General features: G+C 38.1%; 1 long non-coding RNA gene across 1 annotated transcript; it reads left to right on the top strand.

The window, feature by feature from the left end:
* Positions 1 to 5,650: 5,650 nt before the first annotated feature.
* Positions 5,651 to 17,706, top strand: LOC139136128 (uncharacterized). The gene is made up of 3 exons (XR_011553116.1): positions 5,651 to 5,787; positions 15,229 to 15,400; positions 15,936 to 17,706. It is a non-coding gene; the product is annotated as an uncharacterized lncRNA (long non-coding RNA).
* The last annotated feature ends 1,272 nt before the right edge of the window (positions 17,707 to 18,978 follow it).

Below are 18,978 nucleotides of genomic sequence, written 5' to 3'. Positions count from 1 at the left end.
AGTCAAAATACGGACACATCACGAGAATACGACGCGGTATCGCCCTAACTTCGTGTAATAACCCCTTTATCATACATGCATGCTTTGGTTATGACTGTTTTCCTACAGACGCTCCGAAATTAGCGACGAAATCAACTTGAAATCGACCTTGCTTCCTTCAGGCTGTACTTATAAAAAGTTGGTTGCTAAGGAGTGATGACAACCGTATCACTTCTTGATATTATTCCGCTATTGGGCCATTCCACTTCAAAGAAGGGTTTATGAGCACTTTTAAAGCGAACAATTTAAATATTACGATGTCGACACATGTTTTCACAATTTGAAGAAGATTTATCTTTAGTTTGAAATGACGGTGGATGTAAAACATAGGCGGGAATTGTAAAATGGGTGTGTTTTCGTGTTTTGATACATAACCCCATCCCTGCGTGAAAGTTATGAGGCCGCCAAAATCGGGTCAAAATACTCGCGCCACGCTCAAACTTTATCGAGAATGAACAGCTGAGAGCACAGAGCAAGCAGCTCTGCGACATCTATGAATACACATACAGTGGATATACCAGTACCAGTAAGTTTATTTTGAAGAATTATACATGTCCCCAGATGTCAATATGCCGAATTTACCATCTCAGTAAGCGGATTAGGGAAAACATGAAGTGAGTACACTGTAAGCTGATGTGTCGTAACTCGTTCGTGATTTTGTTGCTGTACGAATAAAACATTTCAAAGGTATTTCCGTCGTCTGCTCGTATATTTTCGTTCCTGGCTTGCCTAAATAGAACTAAACTAACCTAGTAAGCGAAAGTTTGACTTTCCCTAGATCTTGCATTGTATCTGAAACCCGCACCGCATCGGTGCCACCAGACACGATCATGACCTGTACACTGACAGGTACAAATCGGGAATATAATGTGCACCTTCAACCTTGCCTATCACGAGTATTTTCAGTGCGGTTGGATTTTCGTGGCTCATTTACGGCTGTAAACGATGTAATTCACCACCCAGATACTTTAAGTTCATCAACAGGAAACTTGTCGTAAAGCGGTTCTATCATGATGCTCTGTTAACAGATATCTTTACGTATAATCATACATCCATGGTGTAATCTTCAGCAGCGTAGACGACACGAAAACACTTACCGTGCACCGCCACGGGACCGGCCGTGAATTGACAGGCGTCGGCAAATTATACAAATTTTCAATACGTTTGTTTGTATGTTTTTGGTACAACTGTACTTGTGCCTAAGTTCAATGCCCATGAAATGACTGCAAACAACAGAATTGTGACCATATCATAATGACATTTCGGATTGTCATTTGCCTTACTCGCTCAGCTGTTTTATGCATACAGCGAAGGTCACGCGTACGCGTCGCTGTAAGTAGTTCGGTTACAGTGAAAATATAATTCGTATTTTCACTAGTTAAAATATGGGCTCATATCAATACCGTCTGAACAATAGAAGAATGGCAATACAGGCATAGCATGTATGATATATATATATATATATATATATATATATATATATATATATATATATATATATATATATATATTTTATTTTATTTATAATATATATATATATATATATATTTTTTTTTTTTTTTTATTTTATTTTTTTTTTTTTTATTTTATTAAACCTTTATTAAACCTTGTTTAACGAGGGTAGCCTGGTAAGCTTCAGTAAAGATGCTTATCTTCCTCAGGGCCCTCATATATGTATATTTGTGTATATGTTTTCCATCTGTTCTAACTCTAAACTATGCGTGAATGTGTAAATTATATTTTTTTACTTTTTTTACATTCGGCCCCCAGTATGTGTGGCGCTACCGCACAATTTGACGGCTACAGTGTTGACACTCTTCTTCATTCTAGATAGATTCAAACTGGACATTTTTGGATAACAATACTAGTATCCCAACACATGCGCTCAAATCTACACGGGATGTTTTGTTGTGTTGTTGGAGCCTTTTCTCGTAGCAAAACGTCATGAGATACAATACGGATAATACCTTTCACATATCTATATTCTATTTTAAATCTTTGCAAGCCTAAATATAACCCGTTATTGTTATGCTGCTTGAAATGTCAACGGCCCATTATCGTTTTCTACCCGGTACCTCTGTGCTGGCGAGTAGGGTCAGATATGAGCCGCCTTAGTGTACCAAGATCTTGTGTTTAATAAAAAGCAGCCTAGTGACGACATCCTCTGAGGGGAAAGTGGTGGTCCTGTTGAAAATTCAGAAAAAATGCGATATTAAAACACCAGAACAATGTAGTCTTAGATGGTACATTGCTCTGCAAACCGTACTTCGTTCTTCAAAGCTAATTGTTCTGAGGTTGCCATGTCCCATGCTCCTACAGACACACAGTCGTTTGTGGATTTGTACACGGCGAGGACCCTGTAATGAAAATGGCTGTTAAAGGGACCTTCGCCGTTAACCTATATCCACAAGAGACTGTGCTTATACATTACATATTATAGACCAGGACTCGGTCGGTACTTTATACATGTTGATTTAAGCAGTAACTGTGGATTAATACAAAATACCGATAGTTTTACGAAACATGCGTTTTTGCAAAGGTTATGGAATGAAACACGATATTGACCCCAAAGTATCAATATAATTGGTTATCCGGATGTCGCCATTTAGCATAAATGAAATTTGTATTGCTATCAACGAAAATCCAACATGCAAAGAAGTTATTGATTTATTGTTTGAAATTTTTAATATGATTGCTTTGTACTGACACAATGGTAAATAAAAATGGCATCACTTGTTTTAAAGTAAAAGATCATGCACAAAAGTACAATTCAAAATAATTGAATTTATGCATGATTCATGCATCATACGTAATGCATTATACATAATGAATTAACTTGTCAACAATAATGATGCAGTTTACGCATGTGCAGACTGAAAGCTGAATACTGTGTATTTCAACCTTTCTTTTAGGAGCAGAACATGAAGTTGTACTTGGTATTAAAAACAAAAGTAGTTAAAAATCATCGAAAAGTACAGCTACTGGCCTGGTTCTTTAAAATCCGAGGAGTATTCGAAGCGGTGTCCTGGTTTGTGCTGACATATACAATATAGGCCTTGCCAGAGATGGCAAACACTGGAGATTCTTATAGTGACGTAACTTCCAATTAGTAGCTGAAAATGTGGCAGACAAGAGTGCCGATAGAATGTTTTGTCAATTCAATAAACCCCAATCCATATTGTTAATCATCCTATATAGAATTCAATTAAAATAATTATGTTGTGCGATACAATGTTTCCTTTGAAATAGGCTACTAGCATGGAAGTACAAGTAGGGCGTGTACTCCACATGTGAACAGAAATCGCAAAAAGTTAGTAGCCGCACACAGCAGTCTGTTTTTTGTATCAATAACATACCAAAATTTAGAGCGATGGAATACGGCCGTGTGCTGGTGATGATCGGTTTAGATGGAGAAGTCACGTTTAAATATGCTATTTAAAGATATCCATAATATATTCACATGGTTACCATGTTTTAAAGTCAATGTTCACCTACTTCAACCATTAAGGGGATTAACGTATGTAGATATGGTCATAATTATGCCCCTCTCATTGGGTGGCCCGTTTATTGTCCGGTATTTCAATCATGCCAAGTCTATGAAATGCGGGTTCTTATTCCACTAACAAATTCAGGGGTTTCACTAAGTTATGAAGTAGGGGGCCAAATTAACAAAGTAAGTATCTTGCAGCTGCCACGACCGCGAGGCGGGCGTCCGGGGGGGGGGGGGGGTAGGGTCCTGAAGGGGGTTCCCCCCTCCCGGCCGAAGGCCGGAAACCCTGGAAAATAAGCTAAAAAATTTACTTTTACAGCTCAAAGTCACTTGAAATTCTAGTATTTTCAGGAGTATTGTCAGCCGTGTTCAAGGACAATTTGTGTTCATATATCATATAAGGAATTTTCTTCGTAGATTACATATGACAATTCATATTAAAATGATAAAATGTGGTAATTTTGACTATATTTTGAACAAAGAAAAGTAAAATCTAGAAATAATTTGACAATATTGCTCAGCAAAGTAAGAACCTTAATGTAACAGTACGATATGAAAATCGGTTTGTTCAGATCCTCTATGCTTTTAGGAGAAAACTATAATAATTCAATTAATTATTAATTATATAAATTTGGTATTGTAGACGATATTATTCAGTGTTTTATCGAGCCAGGGGGATGGAGGATTCCCCTCTGTTGACATGAATAGACCGAAAAGCAATGCGTATAATACCTCCGGTTGGTTATATAGACGTACACATTGACGCCTATGGCAGTGCTCCATGCATTGGGCACTGCAAGGCACGTCGGCCTACTAAAATTCGAACTAATAAATTTTTAGTTCTTTAAGTTTTTTTTCGTGTAAAAACATTAGGCCAATGCCTCCAAAAACAGTTTAAATCCACGTAATTATCCTTCTCTTGTTCCTTAGTGCGCTTTAAAAACCCAAGATCGTACAGCGAAACTTGACGTTGCGCTCATTTCTTCCCTTGATCGGTCATTTTGAATTGAGCTTATTAGGGCCGACAGATGTGTAGTACGCATGTTTTCATTGGCGGATATAAAGGTCACCACATAGGAGTCAGCAATTGCAGTAGCAGAGGTAGAATCGGCCGTTGCAATTCCGACATGCCATACGGCAATCGTAGTCGCTCGTCTACTGAACTTCGTTTCACATGAAACCGGTTGAATAGTTTGATTACGCAGCTTGTGATACTTGTTTGAACCATTTTAGCGATGAAAGAGTCCAAATTTTCCAAAAAAGTAGCGGGCGAAATCGTGAGAGTAACCAGTCAATTTCGCCGGCTGCCGGCTCTCAATGAAACCCCTGGAATGCATCGATTTACTGTTGTTATGTAGGAGGCGTACAAACGACCTTACAAGTAGATGACCTTACCAGGGTCATATCAGCTGTTGAAATAATTTATCGGGTTTCAAGCTACCGTAATCGTTATAACGTACGCAAGGTGTATTCTAGCCAAGTCTACACACCATGCAGCCGACGTTTTTATATAGAACTAGATTAAATATATGTCAACAACCGAGGAGAGTGACAATATTCATATAACGATCATCAGAAATTATCGACATATTCTTCTTTTTATATTGCCGTGGCACGTAATCTTCGGTTTGATATTTTTCTGTGCCAGTCATGTACTGTCCCATATTTTGAATGCAGTTCAGCGCCCTCTGTGGTGTGTTTGCGATTAAGATTGTAGTTATTGATGTTTTACATAATGTGTGTGAATGTGTGAAAGTGCATGTTTGTGTGTGGTGGGGTAGGAATATATACCTCTATATATTGTATATGAGCCCCTTTAGCCTCGTAAACTTAACTTTTTAAAACTGTAGTATATTTCCTCATTTTCGTTTTCATTCATGATTTCTCAGATTACGTATGAGGTCACATTTCGCACACACTGTCTGTTTCATAGACTTGTCACTATCTTATGCAAATTCAAAGAGCAAAAAAGATCACACCAACGTGCTCTTTTTAGTTAACAGGGAATGTATTTACTATTTTGTCTAAATTGACTACTTGTGAATTTCACACCTCATATTGCACCTATCTGACTGTGGAGATAACATGTATATTTACATAATTTGACGACGCTACACTTCTCTTTCCAAAGGTCCTTGCCCTATATTCAGACTGATGACCCACCGATGAACCAGCAAACTGGCATTGAGTGGGTAATCTGTGACTCATTTTCTGCTTGAAATATTGAACGGCAGCTGTACAACCACTGTCAGACTAAGGTGAGCCAGCCCCAATGTCTTTCATTCTTATTAACTCACTCAAGTAAATCTACACTTGCATGCTACCATTTTGACCATTGCACCGCCACAGCACTTTTCGTCATATTTTGTGAGCTCTTCACTACCGTTGATCAATTGTGGATGAATTTATTTCTGCTGCGGGAACAAAGCGTTCATTCATTGAATTTAGCGGCATGCACGTCAGCGTAACTGATAAATTTTGTTGATATTTCTACTTTGATTCTCTAGAGCTATCTAGCCTATGTGTGTTCAAGTCAAACGATGATATCATTTTGTCTATCAAAGATCCGACTTAAACAGTTCGAGTATACATGAAAAGAGATTCTGAAGTTGACTTTCCATCGAGTTCACATCAACTGACTTAACGTTTAGGTTCTTCCATGCTCACATAGAGTTTCCAGCCTTTTGTGATCATGCTTAATTGTTTCGCTGAAGGACACCATGACCTTCGGAGACTCTGAAGGCCATTAGGTCACCTTAAACTTGTCACGATATTGATTTCCCTTCACTGGAAAACCCAACGCTTACTTTTTGTGACATGATGATGTTGTGAAAGAAGTACTAGAGGAGCCGTTGTCATGTACTATTTTTTTTAAATACGAAGGAGTCCACTTTTTAATAAGTTTATGCCTGTGTGATTCAGCATTTCACATTTGCTTTACGTGACTAAAGTTGGCAAAGCTTGATTTACGCAAAGACAAGATATTGCAGACCAAATATTTCGTTCCTTGGGCCCTTCAGTGACCTTCAAAGTGTTCCACTCCCTTGTCTGTCCAAGACCATAAGGGCAGGTTTTTGTGTATTTCTATATCGTCGAAGGCGTCAAGATAGTACAAATGAGTCTTTTCTCGTACGTTTATGCTCTTGGATGTTAAGCTGCTGGTATTTCGCAGCAGTTTACATAATGATGCTTACATGGATGCAAAAATTGGAAAATTTGGATGTGTAAAATGTGTAAGGGTTTGGCTGTCACGTAACATTACTGTCTTAAATGACAGATCGATACAGCGAAATCGTTCGTTTTCCGTTTCGAGGCCGTAAGACTCGTTCTGACACAGTTATGTTGATGTTCATTATTGACCTTCCGCTTGGCTAACACCTCTGTATCGGTGCATATTCATAACTCATAGCGTTTATTTACACATTATAAGTATGATCATAAATAAAGTGAAATTCGTCTCGGCAATGGACATTCAAAAACTTTAAAATTTCACTCTTTATTCTACTGGTATGCTTCTTGGGTGGACTTTTCAAGCATGTATACTGATGTTTCATCCTCTTGGTTTTGGCGCGGTCAATTGTTTTTTTTTCAGAAGTTTAATTACCACGTGTAGATAGGATAGGAATCAAGGCTGGTTTTAATGTAAATTCTGTTCATTTGTTCTCCCTGTAAAAGATGTGCCATGACACCATTAATTCTTACTTTTGATTTTCAGAGAACGGTTTGCGAAAAAAATTAAAGTTAAATATGTCAGTCTCTTAGCGAGGTACCTGGATATAGTGCAAGGTACCTGGAAATAGCGTGATGGCACATTGATAAAATCCATAGTAACAATATCTGCATGTATAAAGGTCATGCTATGCACTTTTATAAGTACGACAAGCGCAGACAGACATTGTCAAACGGAATAAATCATTTGTATCTCTCTTGTGACGACGCGGTCAGCAGAGACGATCAATGAGGTCAAAGGACAAAAGAGACATCTAAATCTACTTGTCGACAGCTTGAATTACCGTTGAATAGTTGACCGGTTTTCTTAAATCTCTTTTTTATGCGTATTAATTGAACAGGCTTCGTTCCGGTGAAATGTGGTAAAACTAACAACCTTCTCAAACTGAAAAAAAAATGAAAGAAGCTGAAATAAAACGCCGAAGATTTATACTGCTTGCTGTGCTGTGCTTTGAACATTGTTAGTTTCGGTGTGAGTCTTTGCCGCCCTCCCCCCCCTTTCCACCCCCCTCTTGATAGCACGAGCTTACGTTACGCTGAATAAAGTAAAATTTACTGCAGATTCGATAGCGATGAATTAAAAACAAGTCTGAGGAATTACAAGATATGTTGATGTCAACACGGAACGGAGAGACAAAGTCCCCAAACCATTTAGTTGAGGTACAGTTCTCTCGCGGCAAGACAGACATCGTCCGGGGGACTAGTGGTTTTGGTCATGTCCGCACTTCCGTCCGTGTGTCCGTCATCAGGCATTTTTTAGACATGTGCGAACCGATTTCTTTCAAAGTTGGTACAAGACTAGATACCTATTTCATAAATATGCAAGTTGATTTGTTTCACGATACGATCAAATTTGGCCGCTTGGCGGACATTTTGTTAGGATTTTGTCATGTCCGGAGCCATAACTCATACATATTTCAACCAATATTATTCAAAGATTTGTACAAGAACATTGGCCGATGTCATACAAGTTGATTTGTGTCACGATACCATCAAATATGGTAGCCTGGCAGCCATTTTGTAAGGATTTTTTTAGCATAACTGATTTAGTCAGTGGTGCTATAGGCATCAGATGCGTTTGTAGACTAGTGTGGATAGATAGGTAGATAAATACCTATCTATCTATCTGTCTGTCTGTCTGTCTGTCTGTCTGTCTGTCTGTTCGTCCGTCCGCCCGCCCGCCCGTCCATCCATCCATCCATCCATCCATCCATCCATCCATCCATCCATCCATTCATCTATCTATCTATCTATCTATCTATCTATCTATCTATCTATCTATCTATCTATCTATCTATCTATCTATCTATCTATCTATCTATCTATCTATCTATCTATCTATCTATCTGTCTATCTGTCTGTCTGTCTGTCTGTCTGTCTGTCTGTCTGTCTGTCTGTCTGTCTGTCTGTCTGTCTATGGGGTGGCAACGGTTCTATGGCGCTGACCCTTGACCCGAGCATGATCGATAAGCCACAGTACCGCTGCGTAATCAAATTTACATTTAGACGAGAGATGTTCGTGTGGTTTTTATATCCGGAGACTTTGTGTTTAAAAATAAGAATTTTCACATGCAAAGTAATTGATACTAGGAAGTATACAGGACCTGGGTACTTAGGTGTTGGAATTTGGGTTGTGCTTGGACAATAGGCATGATAGGCTTTGGATTGGGCTGGCTCTCACATTACGTCAGATCACTTTGTTGTAAATCGTTACACTTAAATGCACCTTCAATCATAGTCAGTTATGCTTCAGCGACATTGTCGCTATTTCATTCATGTCCAGAGCCCTAACTCAGATATATCTCAACCGATTTTAGTCAATGTTGGTACAAGGACATCGACCTATATCATACATATGCACATGAATTTGTTTCGTTATACCATCCAATACGGCTGCCTTGAGGCCGTTTTGAAATGATTTTCATACCCGGGACGTAACTCAGACATGTCTCAATCGATTTCATTTAAAGTTGGTACAAGAACACTAATCCATGTCATACATGTGCTGAATTATTTGTTTCATTATTATGATGCACTATGGCCACCAATCACCATTGAAGATGCACATATTTTCACTGAGAGTTAGCCCACATTAGCTTGCTACCATCTCAATATTTGATGTGTTGATGCGTCACAGACTGGACATGTGAACTTGTTCAAACAAACATGTTTGTATCAAAACATTCAAATGAGATAAAAAAGCCAACTCTGTCAAAATGTTCCAACTAAAACCTCAAGCCAGATTGCCTGATATTTGGTACCTTGCAAAAACTCAATGCAAATTTATTGTCCCACAAATGCATTGCTACTTTTTGTTTAGCTACGCTGTCGGCGACGCCGAGCTTATAGATGGCAATATTTTCTTTGTATATTGACAGTAAGTTATCGTACGCTGCTTGTACTATGGTCATAATTTTGAAAACGAATTTCATACAAGATTGCATGTGGCAGATTGAATCATCCAATGCCACCGAGGTATTTAGTTTTGTATGGCTGTCACTGGCATTACTATTGCTATTTGCCATCAATACTGTCTTCAGATATCACTTGTTCAATTCAACAGGTGAACCATGACTGTACTACTAACCCATTTCCGACCATTAAGCCCCATCTGTATTGTGATTAATTAGCACACTGTCCTCTTTGAGGACTTGTAGTCAAAGTAACCATTAATAACAAGTGGGGACTGTGTAATCCACGATGACTTGTTATCAATGGATAACATATGAAAATAACCTCTCTGGCTGTCTACTTTTTCCCCAAATATTCAAAGATCAACAAACGATTTACAATTCCATAGGTTGTTTCAAGAATAAATAAAGTGCAATTCTAAAGGTAGACATTAGCGATTGTTGACGTTTTCCGCCTCTTTTTGACAGGTAAAATTCATAGTGCATGTTTATGTTGTTTCTATGTTGACACTATGAAGGTATTCAAATCCATAAAACTGTCATTGTGAATAAATTATGCTCCAATAAATATTTTTGCGCCAACACTTTGACAGAGCAAGCTGGTGGTTTAAGTACAGTACAATATGTGTATTTTTCCATGCGCTTGTTTAGTTTCCCATAACCTTGTAAGAAGGTATTATAAGGTCACATTCCACGATACCAATTGAAATGTTTATTCAAACAGGCCTGTGTTAGATAGCCTAGTAGTTAACGTGTTACAATTCTCTCAGTCTTATTGTACATTGGTGTATATGCAAGACCAGAATGAACACTAAATCTCATCTTATTTTGCAGTGGAATTCACACTCAAGGGATGATATTATCAACTTTAACGAAAGGTCCAAGCTTCGGCTATTTTGTCGAGTGGTTTAGCGTAAATTGCTCCCTTGTGAGTTTAACTACTGGAATATTCACTTCATATAGCCTGGGCTCTGTTCCTGAGTAATCAGAAACAGTTCTACAGCATTACACAAACTGTAGATAAATTCATTTATTTTCATTTTCATAGTATGATTTCATAAATATACATATTACATGGTCACAGTTTGCTTCACTGTTTGTTTCATATCCCTGTCATTAACGGTTAATTAAAGTGAAAGATAAAGCTTACACGTACCTGACCTATCTTCATTTCAGCTTAACAGCAACCAGTCTCGTTTCTATTTAGCCTGTTAGTAAATGGACCACATATGGAGTTCACACCTTTGTTGCATTATTAAATAATAAGATAAATATTTTACATGACTTTTGGTACATAAATCTCCAAAGTCCCGTGGCATTTGTTAATACTGACACCCTCCTAACAGTGAGCAATTGATCATTTACTGAAATATTCAAATATAGGTAAACTTCACATTATTTGTTTCTCTAGTACCACAGTTAGGGAGATGTCCATTCATTTTAACTTTGGATTTTCAGTGAATATTGGTTGAAGTTGCCTGAAGGAAACGTCAGCACAAAAGTTGGAAGTTTATGGTTCTGGGCGAGTAGTACCTTGATGACATACTTTAAGACAAAACGCCATGGTAACAAAACCATTCGGTCAAAAGGTCATGCATGACTGAACTTCAGATGTGCTTAAAGCGCACTCACCCTACATTGTGAGTGTGAACTACCCTGCAGGAAAAGACGCGGGCTTCAGTCTTCCTAGGAAATTGTCAGTTTCGACAATTATGTCCACAAATAGATTTTCCAGTCGCTACTGCCGAAAATATGTTTTCATAGGCTGTGTAGCGTTGTTGAGCGTATCAACAGTACTAGTCCGGCATTGGTCCGTTGCAGTGGAATGCTGTGCGATTGAGGTAATCATTTGGAACCGGTCAACTCTACTATGGTACCCACGAAGCAAGTCTGCCAAATACATCACATTGCCGGTGGCAGACTTCGAAGATATAAAACCCAACAGAATAGACTTTATTCTAACTCTGACGAAGCCTTCTCCAATAAAAGACACGTAGGCCTGTTTCACATGGAAGATGAGCAGCTTAGTATTACATTGCAGGATTACAACAAGCGGTTCGACAAATCGAAAGAAGAACCACCGCGTTACAAACATCGCCCTCGGGGAAAGGTTGATGCCTCAGCCGAGGAAATTATTTGCAGATTCAAAGAAAAAGTACCGATATCATTTGTTGGACCGAATGATTCTCCGTTCCATGAACTTGGAATCGGTAGGATATTCCCTGAATCACCGCTTTTTCCATGGAATTCTACAAAGTCCAAATATAAGACCTGTGCTGTCGTAATGACAAGTGCAACTCTGAAGAGAAGTAGGCTCGGCAATGAAATCGGTATTTTATTTTTTTGTCCAGTAGTATTAAATTGTAGTTTTCAACTAACTTCAGAGGTTCTTACTCGTGATGAACATCGAAGAAAAGATATCAAGCTAACTGTCATGGCATTCATGTTGTTGATGATGTTGTTATGTAAACTGCGCGTGTGTGAGAGATAACAATGGGCTTTGTATGATGTTATTTATTCCGCTGTTTGGCATATTCGTAAGAATACATATTTCAATGCATTTACTGCCGAGTGAAAGAAGCTAAACTTTAACAGCACCTAGACAGTTTCTTTTTTAGGACAGACCCAAACGTTAATATTAGAAGCTCACATGCGACATTTTACCAATTAAAATGGCCAGTTGTACATCTATGCTTAAGTTGAAGCTTTTAACTTTTCTGTATTATCCCAGCACTTCTGTCTTTGTCTTTTTTCTTGTTGTACTGTATGGTTATTTTTTACGTGCTAAATAAATCAATCAATCAATCAATCAAAAAATATGCTTATTCAAATTTTAGATTGTATAACTTTACATTGGCCGATACATTTCTCACATTTAATGCAAATTTCATTATTCCACATCAATTCGACTTTTTTTCAAAATTCCTTACCAAGTATTGGGTAGAAAATTAGAAATTGAAAAACAGACATTCCACTGCCCTGATGATTAGTGCACAAAATATCACTGTAATTGTATTTGACGTTTGCATGAAGAAGAATCAAGTTCATGAACGATGAAAAACAGACGTAAATTGATAATAGTCATCAAATTTAGTTCAGTTGAAAAGTTCAATGTGATTGACAGAGGAAATTAAAATGGTTGCCTCGATTATAACAGCTTCATTTAATGTGTTAACATCATAACATGTACCAATTTTCTATATTTGTCAAATGCCTGACAAATTTATGGAACAGAATTAGCGTTCAACTTCAATTATGGATTTGTCAGTTTCGTTATCCTTGGAGGGTCAATTGATCTGGCACCACAAAATTATATATACCAGTACCCATGTACACACGAACCACCCAGTAACCGTCGCTAAGTTCAAAATGGCCTCGACCTGACGCTCTAACATTACAGAACGAGACATGTGAACCCTCTGGTTTTTTTCTGTATCCCTAGTAGTTCTGTTTAATTATTTATTGGCGGTACTCTTTCATCGGTTTGCGAAAGAAAAATCTCACCCTTCTTCTCCCGTCAAATATTCTAACAAGCAACAAAAATATACTTTAGTTGGAATTCAGTGCTCAGGGATGACTCTCAGTCGATTGCATCATGTCCCTGTCTAACGATAAAAAACCCTGGCTTAAGAGCTTTACCGCAACCGTTAAACAATGAAATTAAGAAAACACCCTGTTGCCAAATTCGATGTATACCAACGGCGAAAATCACACTGAAAAAGCTCTAGTTGTATGCAATCACTGTGAGTAAAAAACGGCCTCTCAAAGTTCCACATTGTATGTTTACACGTCCACACAAAACTTTTTTCCTGTTTAACGCAAATGTAGATGCACACGAAGCGGTTCTTCGTTTCAACTACGCACCGACAAAAGGGTACGAGAAGGATGTCGGAAACAAGACAACACTTCGAGTCGTCAACAATAGGGTGGTCTTTGAATCGAAATTCGTGGAAGAGATGAGCATCACTGGAGAGTACTTGCCTTTAGTTTCGTGGAGAGAGGGGCCTTACAATGCGAACATGTACAAGGTAACAGTGAGGACATTAGATGATGCAAACCCTGTTGACACGCCAGGCTACGCTTATCACTCAAACCAAATTTCGTTGATTACAGTCAAACGTGCCAGGTACCAAAATCCTCCAGCCTTCTCAGGAAATTTACAGATGAGTATTTTTTGAATAGTTTTTCTTTATAGCTATTGGAATCTAGCTGCTAGCCATGATACTAATGGTAAGCGTGATCGTGAGGAGCTGTTGTTATGACAAAGTATGGCGTTATTTTAGGGCAAAGGTAAAGGTAAAATTCAAGTACCGATAGACTTTAAGGGTAAGAGCATGCTACCAAAAATATCGGTCAAATGTGAAGATAACATTCAAAACTATGATGTTTGAAATTTGGGATTCTGTAACACTGAACCTAAACGGAACACCATTATCACTACCGTAACGACTGATGAGTTACTGTAATAATCGGGAATAGAGGAAATTTGCAATTTTCTGTAGTGTATTTTAAAAAGGGTATTTTAAAAGGTGCGGTTTGAATTTTGTTGCTGATCATCGGCAGCTGTAATTCAATATACGGATATCAAAACTCGCTATCATGAAAATCGTTGTACAGTGGTTCTGTTGAGATGTACTGTAGATCGCCACTGTTCTCTTCAGTAGAGGGGACGAAATAAAAACAATGTTCGCGAACGATAACACGTATCGGTCGCAATACACACAAGTTTTGTTGTTGTTAAATTGTGCTTGCTCTTAACGGCAATGGCCAAAATGAAAGCAACCAACGATATTTTGACTAGTGCTGAAGTATAACTGACGTTCTCTAAGCTATGTAAAAACAAAAACGCAATGCGTACGCCTGGCTGTAAGTAGTTACGGTCACAGTGAAAATGTGATTCGTATTTCAACATGTTAAAATGCGGGTTTATATCACTACTCTCTAAAGAATGGGGTATGGCAATACAGGCATGACGTATATGGTAATAGTTATTACAATTGGTGGAGTTTGTGCTTAATATTACATCAGTGAAATGTACAAAAATACCGCGAATCAAATTAAAATACTCAATACATATTATTGAATGCTATAATATGACCCTTTACCTCGAAATAACACCATGGTTTCCATGACAATGACCACAAATATTTAACATGATTGCAGACAAACTGATTCCTATAGCTTAATAAAAGAGCTTTCCGAAAATATTCGTCTATTAAGACTTCCAGAAGGCAGGATGGTTTCGGTACATGAATCCTCTCTGTCCCTCTGTCTTCGCCTCTTGTCCCTCTGCCTGTCTTTCTGTCCCTCTCATTATTACATATTCTCTTTTGACCTTTTGTAATAGTCGTGTTTTGCATTGCAGCCATGTTATACATTTGCACAGTTAAGATAGTAGGCTGTAACTGCCATTTTTGAACCTATTCTTCATACAACTATTTCATATTGATCAGTTATAATCAGGTTGGGGTTAGGTTTGGTTAAACGCCGACAAGAAGTCTATGCATGGTTAATCTCCCTTCATGACATCTATCTATACCTCTTGTGTTCTAATGTCAGTGGTACAGAGACGGAAAATCGGTCTTTTGTCAATACGTCAAGTGGTACTACAAGTATCCTTTCTTGCCGATTCACATGCTGCGACTTGAAACCATATGGAAACTGTGGGATGTTGTGCAAGAATTCACAACTGAAGAATTGAACGCAATTCCCCTGTCATCTGGTTCTGTAGGTACGTGCTGACAGCGAGAAACTCCGACAGACAGATATACAAGCCTAGACATACTGGTACTTAACTAGGTGGACAGAGATATAATATTTGTACAGTAAACACCGCCTCGCCCCTGCTATCGACTTCAACCCTTTTACATCACAACCAGACAGTCTTGCTACCTTTCTGACATGCGTTGATGAGAACAGAACGTGAGAACTCTATTATTGACATATTTAGCATATATACATGTACGGAAGACTTTTTAAAACGACGATATTAGTATTCGTGTATCGATACGGTGGTCATATGAAATACAAAGTAATGTGTTGAGGGAGCCTGGGGGAGGGGGAGGGAGGGGAAAGACAGAGACAGGCAGACAGAGACAGGCAGACAGATACCATGTCACTTATTTTACAAACACTGGAAAGAATATTAAATGCTTATAGAATTCCTGATACGGCGACTGCGAACCTAAATGCATTGCTGCAAGTAACAGTTTTCAACACAGTCTCCCCTTCAACGTTAATTTTAACAGAGTATTTTCTCTTTGAAGGCATCTTTCTGATGATGAGTATATGTGAGACAGTCGACGTCTACGGGTTTGTGTCAAGGAAGGACGAAAGCTACTGCTACTACTACAAGGACTGCCCTGAGGGGATCACGCTGAGAGAGAAAAACCACCCGATCGACGCCGAGAGGAATCTGCTAGGGAGGTTGCACCAGGGAGATGAAAAGGACATTGTTGAGAAGCACAAAGTCACCGTGAAGGGCTACTCGGTGTACAAATGCAAGAAATAATACATGAATATATTGCCAAAACGCAGTTGGCACTTCTTCCACCATTGTACTTCACAAGGCATTTGAATTAAATAATGTACACGGATAAAGATGCGTCGACAAGTGCATTTCGCAGGTTGTTAGCAAAATCAGGCATGATATTTTTACAAGTTTCTATGTATACTGCCTATATAATTGCCATAGCTTAATGCGATATAGTCGTCGGAACTGCGCTCAAAGGTCGTATGGGACCCATACGACCCATGGCAACAATGTATCCAAGGCACAATGGTGATTGATGACAGTTAAAATATGTCTGTCATAATCTATCATCGTATAATTTAAATGTTGCAGCTATGATGATGAGGTGCATCTTGATATCGTACACGAAATGCATTTTTTGTAAACAAGAAACTCGCACAGGCGCAGTTCCGACGACTATATCCATAGCTTAATGATCCGATATTTATATTTGGATTTCAATCAACGAATTATTGTCAAAAAGAAGGCTGGCATTTTCTCCGTGCAATCGATGGATTGTGTAGCTTCTCCGTATTTTGCCGCTTCACATGATTGCAACATGATTTGTAAAGCGTTGGAGATAAGGCTCCGAGGCCATAATATGTTTACTTATTAAGCATTGTCACCGATGCGATACAAATTTTGCCCTTTTTGCAACCGTTGAGAAGCAAATTCCATGATCGTCCAGGCGCTGTATGCAAATCGCGACATTTTGACATTCGCGAGTATTTTTTTGAATCTCTGAGATAACCAAAGTACACAACACGCCATCATTATTTACTGGAATGTAATGCATAATCAACACTTACGGCAACACTAAAATTGTAACGGGTAGCAACAGTCTGAAGTTTGCAATGCAAGAAAGATAGAACAGGGTGACATTGTGTGAATTTAAAAATTTAAATGTGGATATAGTTGTATGGAGTACAGTGTAACTGGGGCACAAATGAATTTCATAATTGTCCTTGGTTAGTTTTTATATCTTCTGCGACCAGAGCGTAACGTAACGGATAGGTTGAACATTGGGTTAAGCTTGCAAACATCGGCAGTGCGAATATTGTAAAATTTCGTCAGCTGAAGAGCAAAATCAGCATCCAGTGCAATCAGACAGGTCGGGATGGGTCCTCTAGCGTGGCAAGGCTGTACACATTGTCGAGCTTTTCAAACTCCTTTTTCGCCTAAAGTAAGTTTTTTTTACAGGGAAAATGTCGATAAAAGTAGATCCTGACCAATGCGTTTGACTCTGACATCACGTTTGACCCCGAATAAGCACAATTTCAGTGCCAAATGTATCGAAGAACTTCTACTTGAACGTTATCTGTCAAGCTAAAAGCTCCAGATATTGACTTTCTCAATATTACCTGAAAACATAAATTTCATGATATCTCCTCATATGACATATAGATAGCCCAGTACTAGAGGGGCGTAACTCACTTTTTCAAAAGAAAAACACGAATTAGAGGGGAACAAAGATTTAAAATGCCTCTAACTCTAAAATTAAATTTGTTTGTAATTAAATGGTTTTGTTGGTAAAGAGTGACGTTATATATAAAATTTCATAAATAAATGATATCATTATGAAATTATTTTTATGTTCATTAAAAAAGTGTGGAGTTACTCCTGTCTTGGACTAGCATTTTGAGCAAAGAAGGAAGTACGTCATGAGTTACGGCCTTTTATAGGGCGTAACTTATCATATCTTACTTCCTTTATACACAGATCAATTTTCTGTTTTCGATGAAATATTCATGAATAGCATCCTGATTATACGATATTTTTACATTTTAATGTTTCTGCATTTTAGCCGTGCAAAATAGGCGTAAGTATGTAGTTAGGCCCTTAGTACACTGACTTTCTCGTGCTAAAGGGGCGTAACTCAAGTTACGTCCCTATGGCAACATGAGTTATAATGACTTTTTACTCACATTTTCACAAAAGAGGCATTTCACATTACTGAACAAATTCAATTTAGACCAAAACACTGGTTACGACTCTCTTGCACTGGGCCATTGATATGTATGATTCAGAGTTTCGCGTGAGCTTCACATGACTAAAGTAGGCAAAGCTTGTTGATAAAATAAAAGGCATTGCGGGTCAAATATTCACTTCTGTTGCCATCGAAATAAGGGGTAGCGTTTCCAGGACCAGAGTGGCCTTACAAATAATTCACGCCCATATCCCTCAAAAGACGATGAATGTACGGTTGTGTATTTATTTATCGCTGACGGCGTCAAGCTAATACAAATAAGTCTCTGAACATTGTAGACATAGGATAGTGTTAAAACGAGTATTTCCAAGCAGTTTAAATAAGGATTGGTGCATAGATGCAAAACGTGTCTGCGCTTTAGGTAACGGTAATTGGAAAAGTTAGAGTTGTAAACTGTGTAAGAGTTTGCCTTCATGTCAATTTCTTGTAGTACTGGTAAATGGTACGTCCTTACATTAAAATACTTTATTTCCTGTTTGAGACTTTAAGAAAAGTTCGAACACATTTTTTTTGATGTTAGAGAATTGACCACCGGCTCTGTCCGTTCATCTGTATCGGGGCATATTCATGACTTTTTTAATCTTCATTTAAATACATACTTCAAAAACAAATATTTGCATTAAAGATCAAGTTAAGTTTCCAAATACCACCTCAATTATATTTATAATAGGAATGTTAAATTTCGTCGGATAATTGTACATTTCAGAGTAAAATCTGTATTTAGTTCTGCAAGTAAGCTCGTATTTTAGTAGACCACCGATTGAATTTTTCTCCCATTTGCCTGATATTTGTGATATTCCATTTACGATCA

The sequence above is a fragment of the Ptychodera flava genome, chromosome 7 (assembly GCF_041260155.1).
Source record: "Ptychodera flava strain L36383 chromosome 7, AS_Pfla_20210202, whole genome shotgun sequence".
NCBI lineage: Eukaryota > Metazoa > Hemichordata > Enteropneusta > Ptychoderidae > Ptychodera > Ptychodera flava.
The sequence above is the reverse complement of the archived record's forward strand: the minus strand, read 5'-3'. Positions and strand labels throughout refer to the sequence as shown.